The sequence below is a fragment of the Callorhinus ursinus genome, unplaced genomic scaffold, assembly GCF_003265705.2.
Source record: "Callorhinus ursinus isolate GAN/ISIS: 27379988/994484 unplaced genomic scaffold, GSC_fseal_2.0 scaffold2, whole genome shotgun sequence".
In the NCBI taxonomy this organism is placed as follows: domain Eukaryota; kingdom Metazoa; phylum Chordata; class Mammalia; order Carnivora; family Otariidae; genus Callorhinus; species Callorhinus ursinus.
The window spans coordinates 105507412-105527287 of record NW_027397064.1 but is presented as its reverse complement, the minus strand read 5'-3'; the positions used below and the strand labels follow the sequence as shown (position 1 = coordinate 105527287).

General features: G+C 36.4%; 1 pseudogene; it reads left to right on the top strand.

The window, feature by feature from the left end:
• Positions 1 to 4848: 4848 nt before the first annotated feature.
• LOC112811381 (sorting nexin-19 pseudogene) lies at positions 4849 to 15656 on the top strand (annotated as a pseudogene).
• Positions 15657 to 19876: the final 4220 nt, after the last annotated feature.

Genomic DNA, 19876 nt, shown 5'->3' with positions numbered 1-19876 from the left:
CCAGGACCCTGGGACCATGACCTGAGAGGAAGACAGACACTTAATGACTGAGCCACCCAGGAGCCCCCTCCCAACACTTTTAAATTAGACATTTGTTTTATGATAATCCTTTGCTACTAATAATCATGGTCAAGATGCTTAGATGTAACCTCTATCTAGCTTGAAAGAAAGAGGGTGGAAGTTCATGCAGAAGTTACCTTAAGAGAGGCATTTAATCCAGCTCCCCATTCTTAAGGCAGAGAATTATAGGGCAGCTACCACTCAGCACACCTTCTATACTATTTGCCTTTGCAATAATTAATAAAATGGACATTTATTTATGCAATAGAAAAGTTCTTTAATTCATTATTTCATATGATGGTAGGATCTGACAGAAGATAACCAGTGAAACAAACTCAGATTTTTATGTTTCCAAGGGGGACAAATACCCACTTTTAAAATTTTGAGTAAACCATGCCATATAAACCTATGAGTATTAAAATGACCATAATGACTAAAATAACTATGCAGGCAGATCACAAAAACACCAATAAAGAACAGTGTCAAAAGGACTAGGAGGAAACATGGCCCCCTGGCCAGGAGCCTTTCTGTTAGACCAAGCCTGGTTTCTCAGGAAGATGTGATGTATTTCAGAGTGAGCTTCTCAATGTCACCAGTGATGTCTTTGACAATAACACTTAGCTAAGAGCAGGTCTGCCTTACACGACTACTGTGTATCAAGTTCTGTGTAAATGACACATACCAACTTTATTTTACTGATAACCATTAAAATTTGTAACTATTCTCCTCAACAGATGAGAAACTTGAGTTTTCTAAGAGATTCAGTGAACTTCCCAAGGTCACACAGTACGGTCAGCAACCTTTCGGTCAAGTCATCTTATCTCTATCTAACTAAAAAGTAGTATCAACAAACTGTTATTTTATTTAGCACTGTGAAAAAGCAACATTTGCAAAGTATTGCATATGTCTTAGGAATTATGTTAGCAACTATATAGGCATATAATCTTATTTAACCTTTGTAGCCTACTGGTGAGGTAAATATCACTCTTGTAGCTTTGTGGAAACAGAAAATAAAAAGTAGAAAGATGAAACTGCCCCAAAACACCACTCCAGTTGTGTCAACACAATATTTGAACCAAGGCTTACTTCTCTGCAAAGCCCAGCTTTAATTTCTTGAGGGAAGTCATTTTACAAATGTCCTTTATTGTCGTCAGTGGTTAATGTTCCACTAAACATACTGATAATCCACAATGGCAGAATTTCTCCAACAATAAGATGCAATTACTTTCCTATTAAATTATAGCCTTTAGAAGATATTCCAAAGAAGGAAGCTCAGAGCAATTGGGCTCATTCACTTCTGCAATTTCAAAGTAAGAATGAAATTTAATTGTTCATTAAGTCAAAAAGGATTCCAGGTAGAATAATTTCCTAATATCTCACTTCAATATATTGGGTTTCAAGCCTATCTCAACTCTTTGAGGATTGTCAGTTTACTGCTCTGGGTAAAGGGAATGAGATGATTTCCTCCCTAATCTCCAACTTTATTTAAGTAGTGCTCATTCTGCAAAACTCTGCCAATCTCTGAAGGCTGAGCCAGAAAATACAGCATGGTTGGAATTATGGAAATGAAAGATCCATGCTAATATAAATTCTTTCAGATCTGGAAAAGCACAGAGCAGGAAGATATTACCACACTATTTATTTACTGAGCAGTGTTCCTGTGGTCAGACACTGTACTCTATGTTGGGAAACAAATAGTGTTAAGGCACAGTCTTATCCTAAAGCCCTTTATATGCTCATCCCATGGAAGAAGTGAGGAACATGTATGTACCTGGGGATCTCCCAAGGTTCTGCCTCAAGTACCAGAGTGTCTTCACAAAGTGCAGTCACAATTCTGGTCCTCAAGGAACATGTTTAATTACTCAGTGGGAAAATAGATCATTAAATATATGGGGGGGGAAACAGGGGCCTCTAAATGCAATCTATTATTCTGTGAAACTCATTCCCATGGTGCCTCCTGGACATTTCTGCTTTTAAAATGTGACTGCAAAGGGTAGTAGGAAGTACTTGGTTCCAGGGCATGGGTTTGAATTCCAGCTCTGATACAAGTTGTACAATCATAAACTAATTAAACTCTCTGAACCATGAGGTTCTCATTTGAGTAATGTATAGCTACCACTACTTCACAAGATTATTGTGACAATATAAAGGAATAAAGTGTGCAATGTCTATGCAGAGTCCAGATTCACTAGTTGGCAGCTTCTTTATATTAAAAACAAAACAAACAAATACAAACAAACAAACAAAAAACCTTCTAAATTAGTGAGAGGGTAATCTGTGGAACAAATCATCTCATTTCCAAATATGAGATCCCGTGATTAAGGGAAACACAGGCTTCTCTGAAGATTTATATTTGTTGGTGTCACATCTAGATACGTTTAGTAAAAGCTATTTTCCCAATTTTTTTGTTTGAGTAAAAATAAATGTCTTTTATATATTTATCCATTGATCTTAATTGTTTAAAATACAAACAACTAATTCTTTATTTCATCAGGAAGCTATTGAAATATCTAAAAACAGTTTCAGATTGAATCACTTATACGGCCCATCTTACCTCATACATATGTAGGTAGGGTAAGTAAACTTCTTATCTTTCTGGATTCTTGAATGAAACTTTATACTCATAAATAAAAGTCACTGATATTATGTTCATGATGTTCATATACTAAAGATAAAATATTTTTCCACATTGAGACAGAAAGCAAAGTGTAAATAATTTTGAGAGAAGAAAAATGGTTTGCATTCACACTAAAGAGGGTATGAAAGCTATCAGATCCTTCTGTCCTAAGGAAAGCTTCTGGTAAAGGAGAGAGAGTGGGTGCATCTTGGTACTGGGAGAAAACAGGATGCAGGTGAGCCAGAGCTGAGGATGGGATGGGAGGCAGGTGGAATTAAGGGATTCTTAAGGGAAATTTAGCTAACTGGAAAGTTTCATCAAAGGCTAATTCTGCTCATAAGGAGCTTAAAAATGGGTATCTCATCACATTTAAGAAGCAGGAAACAGACATTGTAACAATTTCAATACTGAAAAATACTTGAAAATAATGAAAAAAATACTTGAGGGGTCATCTGTCCAGTAAACTTCAAATTTAGCTGATAATCTAATAAATGATCTCAAATAAAAGTCGGAGTGTAGGATCCACATTTGGTACAGCAATTGTCTCTATTTTATTATTCTCCCATCCTCAAACTTTTAGCTTGTCATCTCTTAGTTATAATTATGCTATGCTCCAGGCAACATCTTCCTACACCAATACCAATTTGAGGCAAGAAGAAAAATGGCACTGGATTTTCTCGTCACAAAACTTCAGTTGTTGTTGTTTTTTTTTTCCTGAGAGGAAAATATTTCCCAGAACTTTCTCCCACCATGTCCGCCAATCCAATCCAAAGATTTTACCTTACATTTTATTGCCCAGAACTGACTTACATGCTGTTTCCTAAGTCAATTACTATCCAAATGCAATGGAATTGTCATGGTGGCAATAGATCTGTAATGTTTCTCGGTTTAGGATAAGTATCTGCCTTCCCTAAGATAGAAGGTGCCACTATCTTAGGCAAAGCCAGTCTGAGTTGGTTGAGGCAAAGGCAGAGAATTGGCTCATTGGTAAACAATGAATGACCTCACCATACCCAGATAACATAGCACATAGTAGCAGGCACTGCACCACGATCATCTCCACCAAACTTATGTATAGTTGAACTATTTGGATTTTGTTCTGTGCTTGGGAGCTATCAGAGCAGATGAGGTGACTACTGAGTACTCTGCCACGGATGATGGCTGCATGGTTGACTTCCTAGTGATTATCAATATTCATACACTTTTCCCATAATCCTCTCTCTCTCCCCAGCCCAAACTAATAGACTTTGGGTTATACACTGTGGAATTTAGATATGGGTGAATATCAAAAGGTGAATAAACTTTCTTGTTTAATTTAATAAATAGAATTACAGGCTCTTGTTCAATTATGTAAACTTAACAATGGCTTTGTTTTACAAACACAAAGTCATATTGGTCATAAGAAGAAATAAGAAAATATAAAGGATTTCTTAATAAATATGCAGTTAATTATGCTTGTCTTTATAACACTCTCAAAAAAAGGCATACATAATTTTCTTCTCCCCCTGTTGTCTTTTATCAAGTGCATATTTAAATTCATCATGAAAAAGGGGGGAGAAAGTTCATAGTGTTTTTGTGATAAAACACCTTTTCTAATTAATCTTGGCATCTCAATGTAATGACATTGAGTATTATTAAATTAATTTTTATGCCATATTAGGGGATTCTTTATAAAAAATATGTCATTTGTGGAAGTATTTTTTTAGATCAAAAGATACAACTCATCTTCAAAAGTCTTTGAATTAAGGAGTACTTTTAACTTATGTATTTTATTATATTTATCTGTCCTTTATATTTATATTTGCTAATTCAGATGATAAACATTATATATATTTTACATACCATAAAATATAGTTTATATAAGAACATTTCTACAGCAACAACCCAAATGGTCTTTTCCTTTTTTTTTCTGAAAATGAATAGTTGCAATTGAAAAATGGTCTTCATCAAACATATTCAATTCAAAAATGCTTAATCATATTTAGAAGAGGTTCAGTAATGCCAAGTACATAAAAACTTGGATGTAACTTTGGGGTTTCTATAGACTTTTGTTTTTATTATCTCCTTTGAGAAGCAAAGCAAGTGTTAAAATTTTTTCACTGTTCTCATTAAGAACTCTCATTAAGAACTTGGGTGCAAAAAAAAGGGTAGAATATAAATTGCTCCCGAAGATGAAGCAGGAGGAAGAAGGTAGATTGGAAGGACCTAAGCTGAATCTTCTGAAATCTGTTCAGAAGGTCCATAATTATACAGATAAGATTTTTTTTTCCCGGATTTCTGTTTCCAGGGGCAACAAGTGTTTGCCTTGGGAAAAGTTAGGTATTCACAGAAGTCTGCTTCAGGGATGGCCAAAGTCACTTTCCTTACACTCTTTTCTATAAATTGACCATCTCAAGGATAAGATTTGTTGTTTCTCACTCATTTTGTGTTATTAGTGCTCACCATAGTGCCTGGCATGAAGTGGATCTGAGTAAATTTTGATTCACTTAATGGAATTGACTTCTTTAATTAGGTCCAAGGAGGATCTCTGAATGTCTGACAATTTACTTCCCCTGACCAGATGATAAGTTCTTTTTGGCTTATAACCCTTCAATCAAACATGCTGAAATAACCATTGCCAAGTGTTCTTAGTACCTGTTCTCTGGCAACCCATAAAGTCTGCGGAAGTGATAATTTTCAATTAGCCAGGGCTCTTCTTCCATTTTTAATTTTCCAATGAGTAAAGTTGAAGGCAGTTAAAGATCAAAAGAAGAAACACCCAAGGATGCCACTGATCAAACTTTATTTTATTTTTTATTTATTTATTTTTTTTAAGATTTTTATTTATTTGACAGAGAGAGACACAGTGAGAGAGGGAACACAAGCAGGGGGAGTGGGAGAGGGAGAAGCAGGCTTCCCGCCGAGCAGGGAGCCTGATGTGGGGCTCGATCCCAGGACCCTGGGATCATGACCTGAGCCGAAGGCAGACACTTAATGACTGAGCCACCCAGGCGCCCTCAAACTTTAGATTAATAAAACTTATTTGTATTCATTAAGACCCTTAATCAGATAATGTTTCTTGGACAGTGACCCAACCCAGCTCAGAAAATGAGGCATATTTGCCGAGGAAATTGAACTAGGCTTTGAAGTCTAAGCCAGATTCTGTCTTTTTTTGGTGCCCTGACTCTGGATAAATCACTTAAGTCTAAGGACCTTATCCTCTCCATCTTTCAACAAGCGTAATGATAATTGATACAGAGGGTTATTATGAGAAACATAAATAAAATAATGGATATGGGAACAATATCCTGTAGTGGGCAGATTTATAAATACCCTACCCCAACAATATTCCCAGTCTCCTGGTATTCACAGACATGTAAAATCCCCTTGTGTTGAATAACTTGCTTCCAGCTAATAGAATATGGAAAAAGTAATAGAATGATTATTTTGTGATTAAGTTAAACAAGACTATATCTACCTCACCAGCTGACTTTCTTTCTCTTGCTAACTTTGAAAAAGTAGACTGTCCTGTTGGAGAGTCCCACATGAAGAAAGCAGTAAAGGTGGCTTCCAGCCAACAGCCAGCAGGCAACTGAGGTCCGCAGTCCAACATCCTGCAAGAAATTGAATCTTGCCAACAACTTCATGAATGAACTTAAAAGAAATCCTTTGCCCATTGAGCCTGGTGCTGAGACCACAGCCCTTTCTGTTTCCTTGACTGTGTAACCTTGAAGTAGAGGACGCAGTTAAGCCATGACCAGACAAATGATCTCGAAAACAACTGTGAGAAGATGAGTGTGTGCTGCTTTAAGCCATTAAGTTTTTGGTATGTTAAACACTAATAGGTAATTGATAAAAATAAAAACTAAATACATGTACACCTGTGTATGTATGTATGCATGTATACATATACAAATATGTGCATATACACATAGTCATAAATATGTACATACATGTGTGCATGAAACACCATAATTATATATGTACCTATATATGTACCATATAACATAATAATATGTTTATATAAATATACTGTTCCTTAACAGTATTACTTTTCTTTAACCACAATGATAGGAACAGCATCAGATAATATGTCTTCTACTAGCTCAAAAACTTTGCAGTAAACTTTCAACAAATGAGGAGTGTCACTAGGAAAATGCTGGCTGATGAAGGGCCACTATGTATCACAGAAAAGCTGTCTGGCCTTTTGCCTTGCAGATGTAGGAGCTTGATTCATAAGTGTCTTAAAATGGAGTGGATTTGAAGGCTGTCTCATGCAAAAGAAGCACATAGGATATAAATCTAAAAGTAAAATAAATGGGTGCCTGGGTGGCTCAGTTGGTTAAGCGACTGCCTTTGGCTCAGGTCATGATCCTGGAGTCCCGGGATCGAGTCCCACATCGGGCTCCCTGCTCAGCAGGGAGTCTGCTTCTCCCTCTGACCCTCTTCCCTCTCATGCTCTCTATCTCTCATTCTCTCTCTCTCAAATAAATAAAATCTTTAAAAAAAAGTAAAATAAATGGATAAATTGTAATGAAAACTCTCAGGTTCTGTGAACTAGAAAGCTTGGGGCAAGATCTAGATCCTTCTCTCCCTGAAGGCCCCTGGCACACCTGTCAGCCTGCCATTTCTATCTCCTCATGTGTTGCTGTAAGGCTTGGAAGGAATGGAGCTTTAGTCAAAAGACCAACATTCCTGGAAACTTCTGGATAGGAAGTGCTGATACGTGTCTCTCTGGTTCTTTCAGAAATCTCTATGGCTGAACAGACTTTATGACTGACACAGGCTTTACTAGGATGATTATGATCTTGCTCACCCAACTGTGCACCTAGGGAGTATTTTTTCTCTGAGGTGAATTTTGTCCATCTCCATGCTTATTAATTGTGTGCTAATTTCATGGCTTAGTTCTCATTGTCTGTGCTTCCATGTGTGTCTAGATAATGTGATGGGTACTCTCCCACATGGCCCATGTCATAGACTCTCTAACATAGTGATGCAAAAGAAGCATGCTTTCCCAATATTTATTGCTTCATGGATTTATATAAGAGCAGCCAGGAAGTGCCTATCACAGTAAGCAAATCTTGGGCTTCCAGTATCTATCACAGCTTCATCTCCTTTCTTCTCCCCTTGGAAAAGTTACATAATTTATCAAAGCTTCAGTTATTCTTTTATGTAAGTGACATACAATAATACCCACTTTATAGGGTGCCTGGGTGGCTCAATCATTAAGTGTCTGCCTTCAGCTCAGGTCATGATCCCAGGGTCCTGGGATCCAGGCCCACATCAGGTTCCCTGCTCAGCAGGAAGCCTGCTTCTCCCTCTCCCCCTGCTTGTGTTCCCTCTCTTGCTGTGTCTCTCTCTGTCAAATAAATAAATAAAAAATCTTTAAAAAATATAATACCCACTTTATAGTTTTAACTTGATGGCTCAAGAAGTAAAAACAAACAAAAACAAAGGAGAGAGCATCTATTAAAACTTCCATACATTTGGCTAAGGCCTATATAGATGTATTTATTTGGGTCATTAAAACTACAAGATAGGAATAATTATTATTCTAATTTTATTGATAAGGCTCAGCTAAGTCAAACAATGTGCCCTAAGTTATAGAATTTATAAGTAGTGGAGCTCAGACTGGAGCCCATGTTGTCTTATCTTAGGAAGCATATTTATTCATACTTAGCCCAAGCAATTGCCCCTGGTATTTCTGATTCTGCCACTGCCCCTCTGTAGTCTACTTCATCCACGACAGAGAATTTAAATAAAATAAATCTAAATTAAATCATAAAATAAAATAAAATGTTATTTAAATAATTTAATAAAAATTAAATAAGTAATGTTTTAGTAATTAAATCCTAAAATAAATTGCATATAGAAATTAATACATTAATTAACATATACTTATTTAGAGAACCCAGAATAGGTCCCAGTGCATAATAGTATGCAATATATGTTTATTAACATGTATTTCATTCTTAACTAAGATTGTTAAGATCCATCATTGGACATGCATCATTTAATTTCAACATTTATTCTTAGTCACATATATGATACTAAGCTTTGTGCTTCTGACTTCTTTTGTTCTGGAAAAGTTCAAGGGCTTAGCGTGATGTGGATGAGAACATTTCACTCATCCCTGCCTTGTTCTCCAACTTCTCTCTTTCTTTCCTTCCTTCCCCCCTTCCTTCCTACCTCCCTTCCATTCTTCTATCCTTCCTTTTCATTGAAAGAATGCTCATTCTGTGCCTGTTATGTGAAAGATTCTAGTTACAAAAGATGCAGACCATGGTGAAGATTGGATTGAGGTGCAGATACTATAACAAATCAGCATGAAGCCATGAAGGTTAATGTCACATTCATGTGGCATGTCCATCTCAAGTCAACAGGGTGGACTCTGCTCTATGCTGTCTTCACTCAGGGCCCTGGATGATGGATACTCATCTCTGTGTTTCCATGACAGCTGAGACAAGAGAAAGGGAATGTGGCAGCTATGCATTATTAAAGTGTCACTTTAATAGTGGCATATATCACTTCCATGCATCTCTTCTGAGCCATGGAGTCCCATGGCCATACCCAATTTGAAGGAAAAGTGTAATTTTCTCTTTTCCCAGGCAGCAAACCTGGTAAACAACATAGAAACCTCGAGGGACAACTCGAACTATATGCCTCTGACCTCATTTCTAGAAAGTTCACGAAGGTGTGCAGATAGACATTAATGTTTCACTCTTTTGTTCCTAATTAACGACTTTGTTCTCTTTCCATTTCTCCTCATTCAGCCATCCAATCATTTATTGAATGTAGAATATATGGTAGGCACTGCAGATACAACAAACAATAACATTTTTTAAAAAAGAAACTAAAAACACACTGTTAGATCATTTATGTTGTAAAAAAATAAGTAAAATATTTAATATGTCAGAGGGTGATTATGACTTTACACTACAGAGGAAAAAAAAACGGGAAGTTTGGGAGGTTGCATAGAGAATCATTATGCATAAGAAGAAATGTAATTAGGATCAGTGTTGCTCAAATTGAAATTTCGGTATGGAATTCATAGGTAAAGCTTTGTTTTACATCTAAATATGTCCAGAAGGAACTTAAAACACTAGCTTATAAGAAGCATTTGGTGAGGGCGCCTGGGTGGCTCAGTTGGTTAAGTGACTGCCTTCAGCTTAGGTCGTGATCCCAGGGTCCTGGGATCGAGTCTCGCATCAGGCTCCCTGCTCGGCGGAGAGCCTGCTTCTCCCTCTTCCTCTGCCTGCCTCTCTGCCTACTTGTGCTCTCTCTCTCTATTTCTGTCAAATAAATAAATAAAATCTTAAAAAAAAAAGAAGCATTTGGTGACTTGTGGAAGTCAGTGATTATAAATTATATGCCCCCACCTCAAAAACAACAAATAAAATTGCATACAAAAAGAAAAAAAAAGACACCAAACTAAACAAAAACAAAGAAAAAAAAACAATTTTCAAAAATAAAAGAAAAATTTGAACTCAAGAATGCAGAGGGGTAAATTATAAGGAAGATTAGTTGTAGATTTTCTTTAAAAATTCAGAGCCATGCTTTCTATCTTTTGGATAAAAGGCAATAATTTCTCAATTCTAATTATTTTTTTAAAGATTTTATTTATTTATTTTAGAAAGAGAGAAAGAAAGAGAGTGCATGAGTGGGGAGAGGAGAAGAGGGAGAGGGACAAGCAGATGCTGTGCAGAGCCCAATATGGGGCTTGATCTCACAGCCCTGAGATCATGACCTGAGCTAAAACCAAGATTTGGAAGCTTAACCCACTGAGCCACCGAGACACCTCAATAATTTCTCAATTATAATATCATAAACACACATGTATATGCAAAATATATTTAAAAAGAATATAAATAAAGAAAATACATTTTAAAAATCTTTTTTGTTGCTAGTATGAATTTATGTTTTTTGTCATGTACAACTATATTCACTTAGCATACAAAAAATCACTTAGCATACCTCTTTCTTTCACTTAACATTAAAGTTTTTTGATGGCATGCTGTTGTCTTTATGTATATCTTTACCAATGGTTTATAATATACCTTGGAGTGGGCATGCCATCATTTTGTTTAGTTGCTATATTTTTGTAAGATATTTTAGTTATTTCCCAATATTTCAGTATACACCTTATTAAAATAATTGTGTCTATTAAATATTTAGCAGGGCGAAATGGGACTGTTGGAGAAAATAAACTCATAGATTAATAGGATCATCCTTGGGGCACTTGGGTGACTCAGTCAGTTGAGCTTTTGACTCTTGATTTTGGCTCAGGTCATGATCTCAAGGTCATGAGATTGAGTCCTGCATAGGGTTCGGAGCTGGGGCATGGAGCCTGCTTAAACTTCTCTCTCCCTCTCCCTCTGCCTCTCCTTGTTCACACTCTCTTTCTCTAAAAAATTAATAATAATAATAGTAATAATAATAAAATAAAATTAAGGTCAACCTTTAAAAGTAAATAATGAGGTTCATAAGAAGCAGAAATTGGGTAGCTTTACTTTGACTCTCAATTGTGAAGGATGAGCCTGTTTAACTCCAAGCCCCTCGGGAGTAACCAGAAAGTCTTTACAGGGTTTAATATATGATAGATATTTCACCTTCATTCTCTTCTGGCCAAACCTTTGACAGACCACATCAAGTTACACTTCAGCATGGGACAAACAAAGCAGATCTGTGACACATTTACCATTCAAGTGCAGTGATAAGCCATGTTAATTCATGAAACAGACATTGATGCATGCTTGGCATTTTATTTTGGAAGATGGAATTCTTCCATACATAAGTATGGAAGTAATAGGTTATTGCATGGTTTTGGCCAGGGCTCTGTAATTTGTCTATCCATTTTTTTTTAATTCCAATAGAGTTAGCATACAGTGCTACATAATTATAGGCATATAGTATGGTGACTCAACAATTCTACTCAAGGCTCATCACAAGTGTATTTCTAATCCCATCACCTATTTCACCCATCCTCCCACCCACCATCCCTCTGGCAACAACCAGTTTGTTCTCTCTAGTAAAAAATCTGTTTTTTGGTTTGTCTCTTTTTTTTTTTCTTTGTTCTTTGTTATGTTCCTTAAATTCCACATAGGAGTGAAATCGTGTGGTATTTGTCTTTCTCTGACTGATTTATTTAAGTTACCCTCTAGCTCTATCCATTTGTTGCCAATGGCAAGGTCTCATTCTTCTTTATGGCTGAATAATATTCCATTATTCATATATATACTCATTCCATTATTCATATATATATTCTCATATATATTTGTGCAAATGTATGAATAATGGAATGAATCTTTATTCATTCATCTGTTTATCCATCTTTTTTTTTTAAAGATTTTATTTCTTTATTTGAGAGAGACAGGCCACGAGTGGGGGTAGGGGCAGAGGGAGAGAGAGACAAGAAGGCTCCCCATTGAGCATGGAGCCCAACTTAGGGCTGGGTCCCAGGACCCCAGGACCCTGACATCATGAGTTGAGCTGAAGTCAGATGCTTAACCCACTGAGCCACCTAGGTGCTCCCATCTGTCTACCAATCTTTTAAAGCCAGTTCCTGAGACTTACCTGTGGAATTGACAAAAACCACCTTAAAATGAAGAGATTTTCTACTCCTTTGATCTCAGTGGTGTGATTTTCTCTACATACCCCTTAATTTATTTATCACGTAAATAAATATTTTCCCTGACTTTATAAAATTAACTCATTATTCTAAAGTTAATGGTGATTCTTTTTTCTTTTCTTTTTGATAATGGATAAGGAAAAAAACCCATGATGAAATTACATCTAGAAAGATTCACTGTACTTATCTCTGTGACACAACAGTGGTAGGCACCATCTAGGAGAGAACAAAAGAAGCAGACATGTGTCTTAGAAAGTTAGTTTATATCAGGTGTGCAAATATGCTACAGATAATACTTAGTGCAGAAAAGTACTTATTTTGGTTTTGTGACGTTTGGGCAATGGATCCTCAAGTTGCAATCACTTTGAAGCTCACCTCTTAACTCTTCCAACCTTTCTGTAGTGACAGGAAACCTAGCCAGCCTAACGAAGCTAATTTGGGAAGAAGAAGGGCATGACCATCAACTGACCATATACAGTGATCTCTACACAGTAGTAGGGTTGTAAAACACACGATTTAACAATTTTTCTCTCAACCATCTGATGGAATTGTGTGTGTTTTTCAGGCACAGATGAAGAGACTGAAACATCAAGATATTTAAATAAATCCTGTTCAAGGCAGGTAAAAGTAATTATATAAACATGGCTTTCGGTATTAGTTGGAAAGACAAACACTGATATCTAATTGTGTAACACTGTCAGAACAAGGTAATTCTGTGCTTTCCTACTAAATACCTACAATTACTCATTACTTCTAATATTATTGTGGTGACCTAGGTATGAATCATATAAATTTAAACTAGTCAACCAATGGAAGTCAGGAAAAGAACTCCATCACATGCTAGGGCCCATGAGTATTACTAAAGTAACTAATAATTCTTGATAAGGAACTAGAATACTCCCTTGCCTACAAGATGTTACTGAGACAACAAAGAAAAGAGATACGGTTATAGGAGTTATCAATATTTTTAATAAATTAATTCATTAATAAAAACAATTACTTGGATGACAGAAAAAGATATAATTAGGACGTGGTTCTGCCATTGGTATGTCAAGTCATTTTAGACCAGCTTGTTTATGACTTTGGGCCTCAAATTCCTTATTTATAAAATTCTGCCATTGGTACAGGTTAGAATTCCTCCAATCAGCAAGACACTATTTTGACTCATACAGTGGACAAAGTGTAGCATATGACTTTGTATCTTCCATCAAGGGGATATCTGTAAACAAGAATCAAGTAGGAAGAGGTTGGAAACAGAATCATCGGCCCTACTATGTACAAGGCAGTGTGCTGGGTGCTTTACACAGATCACCAAAATTGATCTCATCAAAACTCTATTAAATCAGGATTGCTATCTACATTTAAATGAGAAAAAATGCTAGAAAATAAGGTTGGGTCAGAATTGTAACAACTATGTTACAAAGCAGAATGAAATAGCTGGATAATAGAGCCACACAGGGAATTTTGAGATGACAGAAGAATGAATAACTCCTTTTCAGAAACTTTTTTTTTTTTAATTTTAGTGAATCTAGGAAAGTTTAGGTTGGAAACACCAGAACTTCTCAAAGTCCCTTGCTTGAGGTTGGAAATGAAATGACTAAGAATATATAATGATAATAAGGATTAGGAAATTGATTCCCATTCTAAATATCTTTGTTCGTTTCGCTCCAAACTTGGAATGCTTCTGTGGAACTAAAAATATCACTCTGAGCAGTCATGGCTCATTCTACCTAGTAAAACTTCTTTGAATTTATCTTACTGAGAGTCAATTAAGAATTGAATGTTAGTCCTCAAGCTTTCCTACATGTCTGTTTTGTCCCTACCTTTTTTCTAAACTAATGAGGTCTTCACTTTCACTTTGACCTTATCATGTTCATACTGCACTTCATTTTTTGCCAGGTAAGAAATATCACTCTGCTGGTACCAGTCATCTTACTACTTTGGAAAAAAACTCCATTTTTCCTGGGTTCATGTGTATTAAACTGTATACCAATTTCTCACATATGGAGATATAACTGACACTCTTAAAAGGGAAATTATGTGATATGATCAAGAAAATATTAAAGACATTGCTTGAAGCTGAAAAATACATCACTGTCCAATAATTTTCACCAAATACATTATTATAAAATATAGACAATTCCATAGCCCATGGTTAAAATGCCCTTCAGATTGGAGAGATAAGCCACACATACAGTAGGAAGAGACTTAAAGGCTACTCAAAGGGGCTTCACCTTCGTGTGAAAGCACTGGAGAGTCAAGAAGTCATTTTTTTATTATTATGTTTTATTAATCACCATACATTACATCATTAGTTTTTGATGTAGTTTTCCATGATTCATTGTTTGCATATAACACCCAGTGCTCCATGCAGAATAGCAGTGGCTAACTGGAGTCAAAGAATTCACTGATTCATTAACTCCTTCTGGTTTCTATCATCTAGCTGCTCCTCCTAATTGGGGATCTCTTTTCCATTATGTATAGTATTGGGGGAAGCTACTGCCATGTCATGCAATAGAAGAAATGCACGCAGAGAGATCCTTTTTGACTTGACCAAATGGACCCACCAAACAGGGGTTGTGATTGTCAATATAACAACATAAAGATATCATGGTGTTTGGGATTCACAGCCATTGTATTACTAATATTGATGGCTGCAGGTTAGTACAATAGCAATGATGACATACCAGCTAGAATACTGACATACTAGCTACTAGAAATGCAGCCAGAAAAAGCCACCCCCCCCCAAAAAAAAAACATCCTGAATGAATTCCCAAAGGATGTGTGGATGGCTACTTGTTAGATGCAGCTGTGTCAGCCCAAGACCTCAGCAGTGGTGATCAGGCACAGAGACAGAGTTAGCTAATATAACCCTGGATCAGTTCCTCTTGCTGCTAATGGAACAGAGAAGATGACTATGTACAGTAAATATGCAGGAAGTTTTATTCTTATCTTTGGTACCCTAATTCAGAGGTGGCTAGAAGTTCAAGTAGCTGATCTAACATGTCTAGGGTACAGTACCTCTGGTTTCTTCAGGAGTCCGTCTGGCATAGTGGAATTTTGCCTGAGTATTCACAGTCTGTAAGGACTCAGGAATAGAAGGTGGCTGCTGAGAAATAAGTCTTTGCAGAGCCTGATGGGAGTCCTACCAGATTTTATAGTAGAAATCCTTGGAGTGGATTAATGTTGGCTGAGCTGGAATCTAGTTCTGGAGTCTCTACCATAACCCCTCATCAACAGGCATTTGATTTACTGCCTTGGAATATCATCCTGGAATTCTTGAATACCAGTATCTCTATTGAGGGATCTACCAAAACCACCTCTGTCTCATGTATGCCATGTCACCCTGAGAGAATGGATGTCTCTCATTAGCCATAGGTGGGAAAATGTTGGAATAGGTGAGTTACTTTGCCACCGACAGACCAGTCAAGAAACCTGTGCCCTCTAGAACTGGGTTGTAGCTCAGAAGACCTGGAGTCTCAGTGGAATACTTCTCCACCAGTTCTATTCCATTTGTAGCAAGAGACAGGGGAATATATGTGCCAATGTCATGGATATAAATTTCCATACCTCTAAAAAACGGTATATATGGCACTGCCTGCTTCTCATCTTGCAGAATAACTTTCGTTTACACCTATTATCCTATCCATCTTTTTTCAGTCTCCTCCACTTATTCTGTTATGTATCTAATACTTATACTCAATTATTTGTGGTCAAGCTAGCCAGATTCATGCAATTAAGAACTCTGGGAAATTGAAGATTTTGAGCAGGAGACTGACAAAATTTGCATTTAAGAAGTTTTGTGCTTAGGGATGAACTTGAATAGACTGAGACTGAGTCAGGTTTAGGACACCAGCAGATAGTCAGTGGCAGTTAGGAAGGAGGGAAAGATTAATTTTTTGTGTGTTTATATAATGATGCATACCCAAATAAACTCTATTGGATTTTGAACTAGGAAATATTCTTTTTTTAATGTATTTCTTTTTTTTAAATTTAATTTTATTATGTTATGTTAATTACCATACATTACATCATTAGCTTTTGATGTAGTGTTCCATGATTCATTGTTTACGTATAACACCCAGTGCTCCATTCAATACGTGCCCTCTTTAATACCCATCACCAGGCTAACCCATCCCCCAAGCCCCCTCCCCTCTCCATAGTCTCTCATGGTTCATCTCCCTCTCTGATTCCCCTCCTTCATTTTTCCCTTTTTACTATCTTTTTTTTTTAGTTTGAATCGTATTTTTTAAATTTTTTTTATTATTATGTTATGTTAATGTATTATTTGTTTCAGAGATACAGGTCTGTGATTCATCAGTCTTACACAATTCACAGCACTCACCATAGCACATACCCTCCCCAATGTCTATCACCCAGCCACCCCATCCCTCTCACCCCCCACCACTGCAGCAACCCTCAGTTTGTTTCCTGAGATTAAGAATTCCTCTGAACTAGGAAATATTCTTAATGGTCTGTCATCAACCATATCTATTCAGAGGTGAGGCACATGGTACAATATGTTGAACATTTAGCACGTGCTTAAAAATTTTTGACATGCTTATTTGTTCACTAGTTTAATGAAGAACCCTCACATTATTGCTATACAGTTTGTGAAACCATGGCCTAAAATATATGATAAAATAGTAAGGATGTCTCTATAATTTTAGGGACTTAGGTATAAGTTTCCTTTTAAAAGAGAGTTGTGTGTGTGTGTGTGTGTGTGTGTGTGTGTGTGTGTGTGTGTGTGAATATTCCCTAATATAATGCTGTGAATATAGATGAGCATGAAGGGAAAATATCTTTCAAGGACCTAAGAGTAGTGACATGTAAATGATTCTGTTTTGAAGAAGCAAGATAAAACCATGAAGTCTAGAATTTTTCCTACCAAAAATATTGTTACATAATGCTCTTCACGGCTATGGTGGAAAAACTGTATACTAAAGGAAAAGCATTTTTCATGCTTTCAGGATATATGATGACTGTATGGGATGTTGTTATAAACCAGAGTCTTAATTGACTTTTTTTTTCTTTTGTGACACACAGGAATGATAAGCAATCATGAGATCCTCTTCTATGGACATATTCATGTTTATTCATTACATTTCATAACTGACTAACATTCATTACATTTCATTTCATAACATATTCAGGTTTATTAATTACATTTCATAACTGGCTATAACTTTTCCTCAATAAAACCATATATAACATTATTATGAAGAAAACTTCTTTATTTTGTTAGTGATTTTTTATAAAAATGATAGATTCAAATGAAACATAATGTTTAATAATAAAAAGTAGTTGTCCTATCCCCAGACCTCCATGTTCCCAACCTCTGTGTCTAAATTCAACTTCATTCAAATACCTGGTTTATTCCTTTTTACTTCCTCTGCTATAATTCTAATAGTAATTTAGTAGGATTATATGAGAAAATCCTATATCTTGATCCTAATTCTTTCAATTTTTAATTGGATTATCAGAAATGTCAGCATATTAACTGTTGTTAACAATTAAGGGTTTGTAATTCATCTGAAACCTGCTAATGCACCAGCATGTTCTGAGTCCAAATTTGGAAAAATGACAACCTGCAAAGTTGAGTGTGCTGTATAGACCCCTCCCATTTTGGGATAGCCCACATTATTAGAATAAGTCCACTATATCATAGAACCAGACATCTCCAATAAACCCATACACTCTCCATGCTCCATACACTGTGCTCTGTATTACTTCTCATCCTTCACTTATGATTTTACTCCCCTCTTGGGCATACTCACCTTTATTTCACTAAGCAACCTGTCTGTCCTTTCAAGACCCAAATGAGGCCCATCTCTTCCACAGAACATCATTTGACTATACAGATATTTTATTAACCATTTTTATTACATTTTTAGTAATAGCATTAATTAATGAAGTCACATACTTATCACCAAAGTTACTCTTGGGTATCTGATATTTAACAGACACTGTATTCACAGTGTCTTTCTTATCCTTTACTCTTGCCAATAATCTGTGAAGTCAGATTAGTGATCCGTTGCATAAATCCAACATATAGAGAACTGAGGCAATGGGAAATTTTAAAGCCTTCTCCAAGTCCCATAGTGCTGTGATTCCAGGGCTGTGATTTGCCTGCAGCTTAACCTGAACTCAAAATGCACAGTAGATACATTTAATAATCCTTTGCTGATACTAATTTTCCTCAACCTCTGTGTTGCCTTTTGCGCTACACTAAATTTGCTGAAAAATTCATACTCTGACTTCTGATACATTGTTTATGTTTCTCAACTTCTCATGTGTGTCTTCGCACCACTGCCTTGAGGGCAGTGTATCTTACCAAATGATGAATACATAGTAGGGAGCTCAAGAAATATCTGTTGAATAAATATTTATGCACATTATGGAGGTCATTCCCTGTTGGCTGATATGCAAGATTAAGGCTATATTGATTCTAGATTAAAGTGACTGAGGGAAATGCAAAATTTCAATAGGCATCACAATTGGGGAAAAAAAAGTCAAATAAAGCTGTTTGTTTTGGTTTGGTTTAGTTTGGTTGTTGTGTAGTTCCTGAATTTACCCAGCAATATAGTGAAGATAGCTAATAATGTCAATGATGGTGTGAATCTAGCACCTAGAATCTTTTAGAGTCTGTTTTCAGGATTTTATCCTAAGCTTTCCCTTTCTTTTTGACTTCTAGATCCTAATGATTACTTTATTTAACATCTCATGGTAAAAGTTGAGATATTATATATTTTTTTCTTAAGATTTTATTTATTTATTTTAGAGAGAGAGTGAGTGGCAGCGAAAGGCAGAGGGAGAGAGAGAATCTCAAGCCAACTCCATGCTGAGCATGAATCCCAATGACGGCCTCCATCTCACTACTCAGATCATGACCTGAGACAAAATCGAGTCAGACACTTAATCGAACTGAGCCACCCAGGCACCATAAGATTTGAGATATTATGTTCTTAAAAAGGAAAAAAAAAAGATGTGTTCCAAACTATCTATAAATTTTTTTAAAGATTTTATTTATTTATTTGACAGAGAGAGACACAGCAAGAGAGGAAACACAAGCAGCGGGAGTGGGAGAGGGAGAAGCAGGCTTCTTGCAGAGCAGGGAGCCCGATGTGGGTCCCAGGACCCTGGAACCATGACCTGAGCCGAAGGCAGACGCTTAACAACTGAGCCACCCAGGTGCCCCCCAAACTATCTATAAATATTATTCATTTGGTCTTTAAGCAGATTTTGCATCATTTTGGGGTCTAAAAATAGAAGAAAGAAAGCTCTTTTACAACATAAATACACAGGAGCCAAAGTCCCTTTCAGCAGAGGAAGCTCTGTGGTTACTGAAGTGTATACAATTATAAACTCAATTGTTAAATCAAAACACATTCCAGTCACCCTAGCATGTTGCTTTTAATGGGCAATACATTCCCAAGAAGGCAAGTTCTCTGCTAACAATATTGAACCAAATCATCAAAATTCAAAGATGGGTCTATAAAATGTGAAATTCCATCAGCAAAGTGCACAGTGGGCCACAATGTGTAGATTAATGGGCAGCCTGTCAAATATTTTAATGTATGCTTCAATCGTTG